General features: G+C 41.7%; 1 protein-coding gene across 3 annotated transcripts in view; it reads right to left on the reverse strand.

Annotated features, from left to right (window-relative positions):
• WWP2 (WW domain containing E3 ubiquitin protein ligase 2) overlaps positions 1–14,732 on the reverse strand; it is a 145,746-nt gene that overhangs the window by 128,478 nt on the left and 2,536 nt on the right. Inside the window, exon 1 of one of the 3 annotated variants that reach the window (XM_049110748.1) lies at positions 13,190–13,301. The exons of the other annotated variants lie outside the window; for them this stretch is intronic. The gene's annotated coding sequence lies outside the window, so the exon portion shown is untranslated. Of the gene's footprint in view, positions 1–13,189; positions 13,302–14,732 lie in introns of those variants that run through there. 3 annotated transcript variants of the gene reach the window in all.

Raw genomic sequence — 14,732 nt, forward strand, 5'->3', positions numbered from 1 at the left:
GACTGAGCCACCCAGACACCCCTATTATCTTTGGTGATATTTTTTTTTAAAGATTTTACTTATTTATTCATGAGAGACACAGGCAGAGGGAGAGAGAAGCAGAGACACAGGCCAAGGGAGAGAGAAGCAGAGACACAGGCAGAGGGAGAAGCAGGCTCCATGCAGGGAGCCTGACATGGGACTCGATCCCGGGTCTCCGGGATCAGGCCCTGGGCTGAAGGCGGTGCTAAACCGCTGAGCCACCCGGGCTGCCCCTGGTGATATTTTAAACTTTTTTCCCTTTCCTTCTCCTTCCTTCCCCAAGTTTATGTTCACTCCGTTTTTTGGAAGTGATTTGGATGCAAACCTTTCCCATTGCTCTTAGCAAGGGAAAGAATTACCTGAGTGCCTACAATGTTGCTGAGACAGGTACAGAGTAAATTCTGGGCTTCAGTTTTCATGACCTTCTTGTAATGGGTAGAGGGGACTTGAGCCTCATGCCCATTAGGGACCATGTCTCATATGGGATCCTGATACAGAAGCTAATAGGTTAAACATACTTTGGGATGGGATCTGACTTCTCTGGTAATGGTTATCTTTTTTTTTTTTTTTTTAAATACATGGTTGGAAAGGTTTACAGTTCAAAATACCTTCCTTGTAATATCAAGGTGGTATTATCCTAATTGGACCTGGAAAGACAGGTAAAGCCCCATATAATAACACCAGTTATTGTGAATCAACAATGGACCATAATCATGAAAGACAATGGAGAAAGAAAACATTATCTCCTCTGTTGCTCCTGCTTTCCCATTGGCTTTCTTCCTTCTGAGTCTTCTTTAGAATTTATGTGACTGATTGATTTTGTTTTGGGGCCATGAAGTATATTGATCAAGAAGTTTGGTCTTTCTCTCATTTACCAGGCCATGTGGGAGGTTCTGGTTTCATTCTCTCAAATTCTCTTGAGTTTAGGCTACAGGCTAAAAACAGCTAAAGCTCAGGGAAGACGTGCTAGTTTAAAACTGTCCTCATCGGGATCCCTGGGTGGCGCAGCAGTTTGGCGCCTGCCTTTGGCCCAGGGCGCGATCCTGGAGACCCGGGATCGAATCCCACGCCTGCTTCTCCCTCTGCCTGTGTCTCTGCCTCTCTCTCTCTGTGACTATCATAAATAAATAAAAATATAAAATATATATACATATATATTAAAAAAAAAAAAACTGCCCTCAGTTGAGGGACACCTGCCTGGCTGGCTCAGCAGTTGAGTGTCTGCCTTCAGCTCAGGCCATGATCCTGGGATCTGGGATCGAGTCCCGCATCAGGCTCCCTGCAAGGAGCCTGCTTCTCCCTCTGCCTATGTCTCTGCCTCTATGTCTCTGCCTCTCTCTGTGTGTCTCTCATGAATAAATAAATAAATCTTAAAAAAAAAATGTGGAAACTCTAAGAAAGAAAGAAGAAAATGCTAGAAATCCAAAATAGTGTAAGAGAAAGGTAGAATATGCCTTGATGGGCTCATCAGTAGACAACATGGTCCTAGAATCAGAGAGCTTGAAAGTATGTCAATAGAAACTTCCTCAATGAAAATGCAAAATGAGGGATGCCTGGGTGGCTCAAGTGGTTGAGCATCTTGGCTCAGAGCATGATCCTGGGGTCCCGGGATTGAGTCCCACCCTGGGCTCCCTGCATGGAGCCTGCTTCTCCCCCTGCCTGTGTCTCTGCCTCTCTCTGTGTGTATGTCTCTCATGAATAAATAAATAAAATCTTAAAAAAAAAAAGGAAATGCAAAACAAAAGAATGTTTTTAAAAGTCCAAGGACTATGGGGGAAATTTTAAATGTGCAAAATATGCATAACTGGAATACCAGAAGAGAGAACAGAGCAAAAGAAATGTCCTAAGTAATAATGGCCAAGAATTTACCAAAATTAACAACCTGTAGCAAGCCCCAAATCCCGGAAGCTTAAAGAACAGGATAAATACCCAAACAAGAACAAAACCAATACACAACCAGGTATGCAATATTACCATATTCAATCTAGAGAAAGCCAAAAACAAAGAGAAAATCTTGAAAGAAGCCAAAGGGGGGAAAAATTGCTAAGCTGTACAAGAATAACGATAATAATTATAGCAGGCTTTTTACCAGAATCCATACAAGCAAGAAGAGACCAGGGTAAAATATTTAAAGTATTGAAAGAAAAACACACTGACCTAAAGTTTTGTGTCCAATGGAGTTATCCTTCAAAAGTGAAGGAGTAAACAAAAGACTTCCTCAAACAAAAACATACCGAGAGAAACATTTAAAAGTAGTCCTTCCAAACATTATATGGTCTCATTCATTTGGGGAATATAAAAAACAGTGAAAGGGATTATAGGGGAAAGGAGAGAAAATGAGTGAGAAATATCAGAGAGGGTGACAGAGCATGAGAGACTCCTAACTCTGGGAAGCAAACAAGGGGCAGTGGAAGGGGAGGTGGGTGGGGGGATGGGGTGACTGGGTGATGGGCACTGAGGGGGGCACTTGACGGGATGAGCACTGGGTGTTATGCTATTGTTGGTAAATTGAACTCCAATTAAAAATATACAAAAAATAAACAAACAAATAAAATAAAAATAGTCCTTCCAGAGGGGAAATGATACAAGTCAGAAACACAACTACCCACAGAAAAGAAGAACATGGGGCAGCCCGGGTGGCTCAGCAGTTTAGCGCCATCTTCAGCCCAGGGTGTGATCCTGGAGACCCGGGATCGAGTCCCACGTCGAGCTCCCTGCATGGAGCCTGCTTCTCCCTCTGCCTGTGTCTCTGCCTCTCTCTCTCTCTCTCTCTCTCATGAATAAATAAATATTTTTTAAAAAGAAAAGAAAAGAAGAACATGGCAGAAGGAATAAATGAGGCTCCATCCACGGGCTTCTTTAAACACTAAAAGGCTGATAACATAGGGAAAGGACGTGTGCCAAGAGGGATGCCAGAAAGCAAATGAGGGAACTGTAGAGGGGACAAGTGATTCCGATAAAAACAAAGCAGTGAAGGAGGACAGGAATTTAAGACAGTGGTCACAAGTCGAAAAAGTTGTGGATAAGGAAAGTCTCATGGAAAAGGTGGCTTCTGGGCAAAGATCTGAAGATGGTGAAAGACAGAACTGAGACTATCCATGGAAGAACATTCCAGGCAGATCAAAGAGCAAGAGCAAAAGCTCTCAAGATGGTAGGAAGTCTCGGGAGCGTAAAAACAACACAGGGGCCAGTTGTCTCAAGAGCAGTGAAGGAGGAAGAGAATGGCAACAAGAGATTCAGTGGGATTTACCCATGTAAGTAAAATCATTCTTAATGAAATATGAAATGCATCGGAGCAGTGGTTCTCCAGTCTTTCTGCACAAACAAACCAGCCAACAATGACAGCCAAACCCAACCTCAGGGATTCCCATTGGACTGGTCTGGAGTAAGAGACAGTTATGTGATTTAAAAATTCCCCAGGTGAGGGGCGCCTGCCTCAGTCAGTTAGGCATCTGCCTTCAACTAAGGTCATGATCCCAGAGTCCTGGGATCGAGCCCCACGTCAGGCTCCTTGTACAGCAGGGAGTCTGCTTCTCCCTCTCCCTCTGCCTGCCGCTCCCCCTACTCGTTCTTTCTCTTTGTTTCTCTCTCTGCCAAATAAAATCTTTAAAAATAATAATAATAAAAATAAATAAAAATTCCCCGGGTGATCCTAATATAAAGTTGGGATGAGAACTGCTGGTTTAGTGTTACTGAACTGGTTGACTGCACTAAGAGTAGGACTTTAGCAGAATGTTTAAGGCTAAACTAAAATTATGCAGAAAAAGTGCACAGAATAATACACAGATGAAAAAAATGGAGCAATATAAAACTCTGGCAAGAGAATACAGTGAAAGAGCTCTGTGCCAGGAGTGGTTCCAAGGAGACTAAGCATTACACCACCTTCTCTGATACCAACTTTTCCCTTAGAGAGCTTTCCAAGAGCACTCAATAAAACATGACAGACTGAACACATATACTCATCTCTGCTCCCTTATCAAATCCTATCAAAATGACAGAAAAGAAATACCAAAATAAAAAAACCCACTGAAAACGAATGGAAAAGGAAACCACAGATATAGAGGGCTGCAACATTCTAGAAAGTGGCAGGTGAGTTCAAAGTGAAACCTAACTGGCTGTGATGGGAGGAGTGGACAAGAGGCAGGCTGACAGCACTGGCGATTCACAAAAAGGGTAAGTGCTGGCGCTAGGTACTTCTGAAAGTGAGAGCATAAGTGGGCCTAAAAGCAGGAGAGACTAAAAAAAAAAGAAAAAAAAAAAAAAAAAAGAAACAGGAGAGACTAGTAAAAGCCTGTAGAAAAAACAGACTTTCCAGACTCCCCTCCCCAACAATTCAGCTAGGCAGTCATCCCCTCCCTAATCTCAAACAGGAGAGTTAATTTTTAGACTCTAGATAAACTAGACCTGAGGATTTCACGCATAGCTGAGGGTGGTGGTAAGGCATGATACTGATCCAGATAGATAAGTGGAAGTCTACATCCTGAACTATGAGAAGTCACTGCCTCCAACCCCACTCACCTTCCCTCATTGGAGTCCTACCACACGGCTCGGCCTGTTGACTCTTAGCACATAAGGGAACACAACTATTTGAGGAAACCCTCACCCAGAAAAGCCAGACACTAAAACATACAAAGAGAAAACTATAACTGATTTGATAAAGCCCATTCTAGGATTCGTAAAGAAAAGCAAGGGACCCAGAATAGCCAAAACCAGCTTGAAAAAGAACAAAGTCAGAGGATTCATATTACTTAATTTCAAAATTTCAGCTCAGGTCATGCCCTCAGGGATGGACCCTCCAAGTTGGGCTTCCTGCTCAGCAAGGAGCCTGCTTCTCCCTCTCCCTCTGCCCCTCGCCACACACCCACATCCCACCTCCCCGCTTGTGCATGCTCTCTCTCAAATAAATAAGTAAATAAATAAAATAGTTTTTAAAAAGCAAATTAAGAGACCAGATACAAACCGATACACTTATATCCAAGTGATTTTAGACAAGGGTGCCAAGACAATACAATGGAAAAAGAATAATAGTCTTTTCAACAAATGGGGCTGGGATAACTGAATATCCATGTGAAAATGGATGAAATTGGACTTTTACCTCACATCTTATACAAAAATGAATTTTAAAATGCACCAAAATCTAAAATATAAGAGCAAAAACTACAAAATTTAGAAAAATCATACATATAAATCTTCATGGCTTTCTTTTTTAAGATTTTATTTAATTATTCATGAGAGATACAAAGGGGGGGAGGGCAGAGACATAGGCAGAGGGAGAAGCCGGATCCATGCAGGGAGCCTGATGTGGGACTCGATCCTGAATCCCAGGATCACGCACTGAGCCAAAGGCAGATGCCCAACTGCCAAGCCACCCAGGCATCCCATCTTCATGGCTTTAAGTCAAGAAATGGTCTCTTAGATATGATAAGTACAAGCAATAAATAAAAACAAGATAAATTTGACTTCATCAAAATTAAAATTTTCTATGCTTTGGAAGATACCATCAAGAAAGACGACCAAAAGAATGAGAGAAAATATTTGCAGATCATGTATCTGATAAGACTCGTATCTATGATATAAAGAACTTTTATAACTCAATAATAAAAAAATATACAATAGAATATTATTTGGTCATAAAAAGGAATGAAGTGGGGATCCCTGGGTGGCGCAGCAGTTTAGTGCCTGCCTTTGGCTCAGGGCGCGATCCTGGAGACCCGAGATTAAATCCCACGTCGGGCTCCCGGTGCATGGAGCCTGCTTCTCCCTCTGCCTGTGTCTCTGCCTCTCTCTCTCTCTCTCTCTGTGATTATCGTAAATAAATAAAAATTAAAAAAAAAAAAAAGGAATGAAGTGCTGTTTCACACTGCAATATGGATGAACTTGGAAAACATGCTACGTGAATGAAATAAACAAAAGCCAGGCAAAAAGACCCAACTATTACATGATTTCATTTACATGAAATATCTAGAATAGGCAAACATGTGGAAAGAGAATGTAAATCCGTGGTTGCCAAGGGCTGAGACAGGATTGGAGTGACTGTTAACAGACACAAAATTTCTCTTGAGGGGAAAATATTCTAGAATTAGACAGTGCTGAGTGATGGCTGTACAACTTTGTGAAAAGGTTAACATCACAGAATTTAATACCTCAAAATGGTGAATTTTAAGATATATGAAGTATATCTGAAATTTATAAAAAGCTTATAGTTAAATAAAACAGAGATCAAAGAAAACCTCAAAACAATTTAAACAGATAAAATATTGCACCCATGAAAGAAGAACAGAATGTAATTTTAAAAGAAGGCAGGCAGACAAGAAAGTAAGTTGGTTGGTTGGTTGGTTGGTTGCTTCAGAGGATAACAAATTGCTCTTAGAACAGTTCGATAGAAGAAACAAAGCTGATAGGGGAATCCGGGTGGCTCAGTGGTTGAGCATCTGCCTTCAGCTTGGGTCATGATCCCAGGATCAAGTCCCGCATCGGGCTCCCTGCATGGAGCCTGCTTCTGCCTCTGCCTGTGTCTCTGCCTCTGTCTCCGGGTCTCTCATGAATAAATAAATAAAATCTTTAAAAAAAAATGTCCAATGTTCAGGGGTGCCTGGGTGGCTCAGTCAGTTGAGCGTCCAACTCTTGGTTTCAGCTCAGATCAAGATCTCAGGGTTGTAAAATCTAGCCCCACAATTAACCCCACATCAAGAACCAGGCTCAACTCCAAGTAAGCTTCAGATTCTCTCCTCTGCCTCTGTCCCTCTCACTCATGCTCCCTCTCCCTAAAATAAATAAATAAATCTTTAGCAAGTCCAGAAAGAGAAGGGAAAAAAATAAAAATAAAAAAAAAATTACAGAAGATTTTTCTTATGCTGAAGGATAAACAGTTTTAGACAGAAAGGACCCAACTGACTGTCCAGAACAATGGATGGGAAAAAAAAAATTCTAACGCACAATGCCATGAAAGTTCAGGACATGAGAACAAAGGGTATACAATCTTCCAGGCATATTTACAAACAAAAGGAATCAGAATGGCATCAGACTTCTCAACAGTACCACCGAATGCAAGAAGACAAAGCAATGCTTTCAAATTTGAGATAAAATGATTTTTCAGGCTAGAATTCTACAATCAAGAAAACCATCAATCAAGTATGGTTGGAAAACCATGGGATTTTCTGATTTGTAAAGTCTCAAAAAAAATTTTCTCAAAAAAAAAAAAAAAAAAAATTCTCCCCAAGCTACTTTTCTCAGGAAGAGGAGTTCCAGGGGAATAAAGGAGAAAGATGGAGGCTGGTGGAGATTCACATGGGAGAGACAAAAGGAATTCCAAGATTAACAATGAAAAATTCCAAGGTATTACAGTACAAGAGCCCAGGGACTAAACAGTCCAGATTAGAGAGTTTATAAGAAATGTCACCTCTAGAGGAAAGAAAGAAAAAGAAATAGAATTTGAGAAGAAACAGATTACATGCGTCTGACAGCACTGAAGAAAGTAGCACTTTTAACTCTATCACAATGTTCAGTGCGGAATTAGTGACAGGAACACAGAGCATTATGCAAATGAAAAAATCAGGAAATATGGAACTTGTAACAACAAAAGTTGTATGACAAGACATGTAATCCTAATACACTATGTGGCTCAGCTGTGAATTATCTTTATAATAGCATAATCAAAACTTGTGATGTGAGAGTAATTAGAAGATGGAGGTAGAAGTGTGTGTTTGTGGAGACTGGCCAGAAAGAGGGCTAAATACTCACCTTCAATAGTTAAAAGACAGTAGACAAAACTGACAGGCTAAGAAAGAGCAGTATAAAAATGTCATTCAGAAATGCATAAGTTGGGGCCCCTGGCTGGCTCAGTTGGTAGGTAAAGCATGCACTTTTAATCTCAGGGTCATGAGTTCAAGCCTCATATTGGGCATGGAGCCCACTTTAAAAAAAGAAAGAAAAAAAAGTAAAAGAAATGCACAAGTCAACACAAGAAGAAAACTAAGAGTTGAAAGTCACTGACTCCACAGAGCAAGCCAATCAAGAACAAAAAGAGGTGAAGCTAGGAACTGCTGTCGCATTGTAAGTCTTGTAACACTATTTGGATCTTTAAACTATGTGCATGTATTACTTTGGTCACAAATAAAATTTAGATTCAGAAAAGGAAAAGGCTTCTCTTCAAATCAGGTCACAGGATGCCGTCCTTATTTAATTTTAATAACAACATCTCATCTACATTCAATTAGAGTAGTGGGTTGAACTGTGGACCTGAAAAGGTTTTCTCTAAGCACTAACCCCTTGGAACTTGTTAATATGACCTTATTTGGAAACAGGGTCTTTGCAGGGGCAATTAAGTTAAACATCTGAAAATAAGATCACCTTGAAGTTAGAGTGGGCGCCGCATCATCATAGGAAATAGAGAGAAGACATAGATATGGGGCAGGAGGCCACTCGAAGATGAGCCGAAAACGGAGTCCTACAATACAAGCCAACAGATGCCTCAAGCCACTGAAAGAGGCAAAGAAACAAAGGCTTTACAGGAGGTAGATTTCAGTGACCATCAGGCTGAAACTTGAAGTCCTCTTCCCACAATACATCTTTGGAGGCCCAAATCCCAGGCCCATGGTAACTTCTGGAAAGAAATAAGCTCTGCAGTCACAGGGGGTGTGGCCTTGCTCAGACTGTGTTTCTTCACTGTGATTCCAGATACAAAAGAGAATCCTAGAGGTATCATTATGCTTTATATTTCACTATTTTAAAAAAAAAAAAAAAAACGAGTATCTTTCATACTCTATTTCAAAACAATTTTTTGATGCCACTACAGACTGACACAACAACTGATTTGCTTTAGAGAATTTGAGAGTAAGGTAGCTATTTCAATGAAAAGTGAAGGGATGGGGATCCCTGGGTGGTGCAGCAGTTTAGCACCTGCCTTTGGCCCAGGGCGCCATCCTGGAGACCCGGGATCGAATCCCACGTTGGGCTCCCGGTGCATGGAGCCTGCTTCTCCCTCTGCCTATGTCTCTGCCTCTGTCTCTCTCTCTTTCTCTGTGACTATCATAAATAAATAAAAATAAAAATAAAAAAAGTGAAGGGATGAAGCAAGGAGGGCTATCAGGAGGGCTATCTCATATTCTCGGGAGAGCTTCATAATCTTCCTCCTCCTTCCCACTTCCCTTTCCTTCTCTGTTTCGATAGGCCTCTCTTCCCCTCCAATTTCTTCCTTTTTCCTCCTGAGACACGGGCAGACCCCAGGCCTGTAGGGCTCACAACCAAAAGGCAGCTGGCCCCCGGCTCAGTTAGACTGTGTACAAAATGAGCTACCAGCTGAGTGAAGTAAGTCAATTGGAGAAGGACAAACATTATATGTTCTCATTCATTTGGGGAATATAAATAATAGTGAAAGGGAAAATAAGGGAAGGGAGAAGAAATGTGTGGGAAATATCAGAAAGGGAGACAGAACATAAAGACTGCTAACTCTGGGAAACGAACTAGGGGTGGTAGAAGGGGAGGAGGGCAGGGGGTGGGAGTGAATGGGTGACGGGCACTGGGTGTTATTCTGTATGTTAGTAAATTGAACACCAATAAAAAAAAAATAAATAAAAAAAAAAAAAACAAAATGAGCTACCAGCTTGCAGGCATTTATCAGCTCCACCCTGAAAATAACTATTAACGCCCTTGTACCTTTTATTTTAAATAAGAAACTTTAAATAAATACATGGATAGAAAGGGGTGCCTGGCTGGCTCCGTCAATGGAGCGTGAGACTCTTGATCTGGGGGTTGGAAGTACAAGCCTCATACTGGGTGTAAAGATTACTTAAAAATAAAATCTTTAAAAAGTAAAGACGGGGATCCCTGGGTGGTGCAGCGGTTTGGCGCCTGCCTTTGGCCCATGACGCGATACTGGAGACCCCGGATTGAATCCCACATCGGGCTCCTGGTGCATGGAGCCTGCTTCTCCCTCTGCCTGTGTCTCTGCCTCTCTCTCTCTCTCTCTGTGACTATCATAAATAAAAATTAAAAAAATATATTTAAAAAAAAATAAATAAATAAATAAAAATAAAATAAAAAAATAAAAAAATAAAAAGTAAAGGCACATAACAAGTAGATAGGTAAATAAAAAGCGAGGTTTTTTGCCTATAATCCACAGACTGTTAAAGACAAGAAACTGTGGGGATCCCTGGGTGGCGCAGCGGTTTGGCGCCTGCCTTTGGCCCAGGGCGCGATCCTGGAGACCCGGGATCGAATCCCACGTCGGGCTCCCGGTGCATGGAGCCTGCTTCTCCCTCTGCCTGTGTCTCTGCCCCTCTCTCTCTCTCTGTGTGACTATCATAAATAAATAAAAATTAAAAAAAAAAAAAAAAAAAAAAAAAAAAAAGACAAGAAACTGTGGGCTAGGGCAGTAATTCCTGAGTTCTTCTCATTGGCAAAATTAAACAAGTCAAGGGTCGGCGGACTGGTTCAGTTTCCAGAGACATCTAGAAAGACAACAAAGATCTATCACAGTCCTTTTTGGTTAAAATACTTGAAATAGGGACTCCTGGGTGGCTCAGCAGTTGAGCATCTGCCTTCAACTCAGAGCATGATCCTGGAGTCTCAGGGTCAAGTCCCACGTCGGGGCTCCCTGCATGGAGCCTGTTTCTCCCTCTGCCTGTGTCTCTGCCTCTTTCTGTGTGTCTCTCATGAATAAATAAATAAATAAAATCTTTTAAAAATACTTGAAATATCTGAGATCAAAAAAGCAGGGAGAACACGTCCATGTATTCCCCTGGGAACACGAAAGGAAGCTGAATACTGGGTGGTGCCCGGGCACCACAACACGAAGGATAATGGCTGCTGTCACCTGTACAAAAATCTTGATTTGATCTCCACAGAACACAGAGAATACGTACATTCAAAACAGAACTGGTTGACTCTTTATTTTTATTATTGTTGAAATACAATTCATATACTATAAATTCAGTGAGTTTTAGTATATTCACAGAGTAGCGCAACCACCACCACCATCTAATTCCGTAACATTTTCATAACCCCAAAAAAAACATACTCATTAGCAGTCACCCTTCATTCCTCCCTGTACCCCAGCCTCTAGCAACCACTAATCTACTTTCTGTCTCTTTGGATCTGTCTATTCTGGACATTTCAAGCCCATGGAATCACACGCCATGTGGATATGTAACATCTTGTTTACCCATTCGTCAGCTGATGGACAACTAAACGTTTGGGTTGATTCTTTTTTTTTTTTCTTTTTTTTTGGGGGGGGGGGAAGGGAGAGGAGGGGAAGGGGGGCCAGGCCCTCCGGGGCCAGAGATCCGTTTGGGTTGATTCTTGAAGTCAGGGCCCTATAATGGTCAAGGGCACCTTCCCCAGGAAGGCACCCAGCCTTCTGACTGACCCTTTTATTCACCCTGCCCAGTCCAGAGCCTGGGTCCATCTTTCAGTAATGCTTCTAGACCCCATTCTGTGCCAGGCCCTGGAAATACAAAGGTGAATGTCACGGGATCCCTGACCTCTGGGACCTCAGTTCTCTTGCTCTGAGGGATCCTGTTAAAGAAATCTTCAAAGAGCTTTTGGCACAAGAAAGCAACCACACACCGAATGTAGCAAGTGATAGCTCTTGCAATGCCCGAAGCACCCGATCCTTTTTCGCATCCAACTTTGACAAGAATTTTCAGACCAGTCCATCTTTTAGAGGTAAATACATTTGGTCCTTAGCCTTTGAGTGATACTGGACAAGTTACTCACCCTCTCTAAATCTCAATTCTTCATCTGTGAAATGAACCCAACAATATTACTCAACTTCTAAACTTACTGTAGGGATTCAATGAGTTCAATCAAGTAGAGCAGTCAGCACACAATAAGTGCTCTTCAAGTATTAACTACAAGCTAAAATAGTTCTTCTTGACGCTAAAAGTCTAGGCTCTGCAATTCCTCAAATTCTTGACGTAGCTTTGAGTCAAGAAACCACTGAACACTGATCTCAAGATGAAAGGACCTGTGTAGCTGATGAGCTGGGGAAGAGCAAAAACTGCTCACCAAGACCAAGATTTTAATTTTAATTAACCAGTTGAAGAGAGCTTCTTATTTATAAGTATAAATCCACTCTAGATTCACATCTTTAAAAATGTGGAAAAGAAGGGCAGCCCAGGTGGCTCAGGGGTTTAGCGCCACCTTCAGTCCAGGGCGTGATCCTGGGGACCCAGAATTGAGTCCCACGTCGGGCTCCCTGCTGGAGCCTGCTTCTCCCTCTGCCTGTGTCTCTGCCTCTCTCTCTGTGTGTCTCTCATGAATAAATAAATAAAATCTTATTTTTTTAAATGTGGAAAAGAAGAGTCTGTTCAAATATTCCTCCTTTCCTTCATTACTCTCATGCTTTCCCAGTTCTTTCCAACACTCATTCTTCTCTCTTGGCCTCTTTTCTCTAGCCAGCATTGAGTTACCTTCCATTTTCCAAAGGCCCATATTGAAAAACAATCAAACAGAACTCAGTTTTGCCAAATGACATCCATACAAAGGCCAAGCACATAAAAAGAGAGGAGGAGGGGCAGGGAGGTCGTATCTTTGGAAGCGCAGCGGAGTTACAGGCTAATAACAAAAGAGAATGGAAAGCAGATCTCACAACAAAACAGGAAGCAGAAGGCACGGGTGACACAGAGGAAGGGGACCTGCCCTAGGTCAGGCCTGCCAAGCCTTAGTATTTGGTATTTTCCTGGAAGTAGTTATTAACACTTGACTTAAATCACTGAGTGTTTGTTCGCAAGCTTGGGAAGAGCAGAGTGGCCTGCAACCTTCTAAAGATTCAGTTAGTTCAAAAAAAAAAAAAAAAAAAGATTCAGTTAGTTCGTTTTAAAGGAAACAAGATCTTCCCTTTTGTTCCTTTTCTCTCAGAAATTCCAGAATCTGTAACAGTCCACAGTGACTCGAATCATTCAAAAGCAGCTCGCTGATTTGATTCTGGCAGGAGTTTATGTTCATATATCCACTACCATATATCTTACGGACGCATGAGATCTAGACTCAGAAGACCAAGATTTAAACCCCAGCTCTTCTGTGTCATAGCTACATGACCTCATGCACATCATTTCACTTCAGTGAAGTTGTTTGTTTTAAAACTATAAAAGAACAGAATACCTGACAAATGATATGCATTCAGTACACATCCAATAAAACCAAAATTTAAACATGATGAACTCATTACCCATCCTTCCAGGCTGTGTCTTTCCCATCATTCTTGGAGGTCTTTAAACTTGATTCCTTGCTTCTAGCTTTGCACCTCTATACTCTCTGTCCACACAGCAACCAGAGTGAGCCTGTTAAAAGGTAGGTTGGGAGGTAGGTATGCTTGGGTGGCTCAGTCAGTTAGGCATCTGCCTTCAGCTCAGATCATGATCTCAGGGTCCTGGGATCGAGCCCAGCATCGGGCTCCCTGCTCAACGAGGAGCCTGCTTCTCCTCCCTCTGCCACTCCCCCTGCTTTTGTTCTCTCTCTCAAATAAATTTTTTTTTAGTCTTAAAAAAAAAAAAAGAAAAAGAAAAAGAAAAAACAGGGTGGGTTGTTTCTACACCACTGCCCAAAACCCTCCAACGACCCCAACTCACTCTGATTAAAAATCATCATCCTTACAATGGGCTGCGAGGCCCTCCGTGATCTGCCCATTTCTCCCCTTGCCCCCAACACCTCTTTGACCTCATCCTACTACTCTCCCTTGCTCACACCCCTCCAGCCACCCTAGCCTCCTAGCTGGCCCACGAACCTGCCAGGGGTGCTCCTAATCTTAGGGGTAGTGAACCTGTTGTCCCTTCTGCCTTCACTACAACATCTCCACTCACAAGCTTCTTGCCCTCACCTGCGTCAGATCATCACTCACCAGTCCCCTTCTCAGGAAGGCTTCTCTCTAAAGACCCTATGCAAGATTGCAAGCCCAGCCAACACTCCACATTCCACTTCCCTCCTTTATTACAATATGCACTTTACTAGGTTATTTTATTGTTTTTTACCACTAAATTTAAGATCCACAAAGGCAGAGATTTTTGTTTTTCCTGTGTACTATATTCCCAGTGTTTAGAATAGCACTGTCCAGGGGGATTCCTGAGTTGCTCAGCAGTTTAGCACCTGCCGTTGACCCTGGGCATGGCCCCAGGGTCCCAGGATTGAGTCCCCTGCCGGGCTTCCTGAATGGAGCCTGCTTCTCCCTCTCCCTGTGTCTCTGCCTCTCTGTGTGTGTCTCTCATGAATAAATAAATAAAATCTTAAAAAAAAAAAAAATAGCACTGTCCAATATAATCTTTCATTTTCTAGGAAACACACTTTAAAAACCAAAAAGAAACAGGTGAGATTAACTTCAATTATAGTGCATTTAACTCAATAAACTTAAAATGTTATGATATATAGCATACAGTAATATATTAATATTATACTTGTTATAACATTTTTAAAAATCGATGACATAGTTTACTGTTTTTTTCAAACTAACTCTTCAAACTCTGGTGTATATTTTGTAGTCGATAGCATATCTCCAGTACTCAACAACAGCGGAGAGTACAACTCTAGAACAGTGCCTGGCTTGGACTAGCACTTACATAGTCATTGAATGAAAGAATGTTCTCCCAGGAAGAGGCATCTACCATATACTACATAGGTTTTTTACACTTCAATTGCATTCCATATTGACAATTTTTGGTGTCATAGATATACTATTTTTTTCTTTAAAATGTCATACTTTTGGGATCCCTGGGTGGCAC

The sequence above is a fragment of the Canis lupus genome, chromosome 5 (genome assembly GCF_003254725.2).
Source record: "Canis lupus dingo isolate Sandy chromosome 5, ASM325472v2, whole genome shotgun sequence".
NCBI classification, from domain to species: domain Eukaryota; kingdom Metazoa; phylum Chordata; class Mammalia; order Carnivora; family Canidae; genus Canis; species Canis lupus.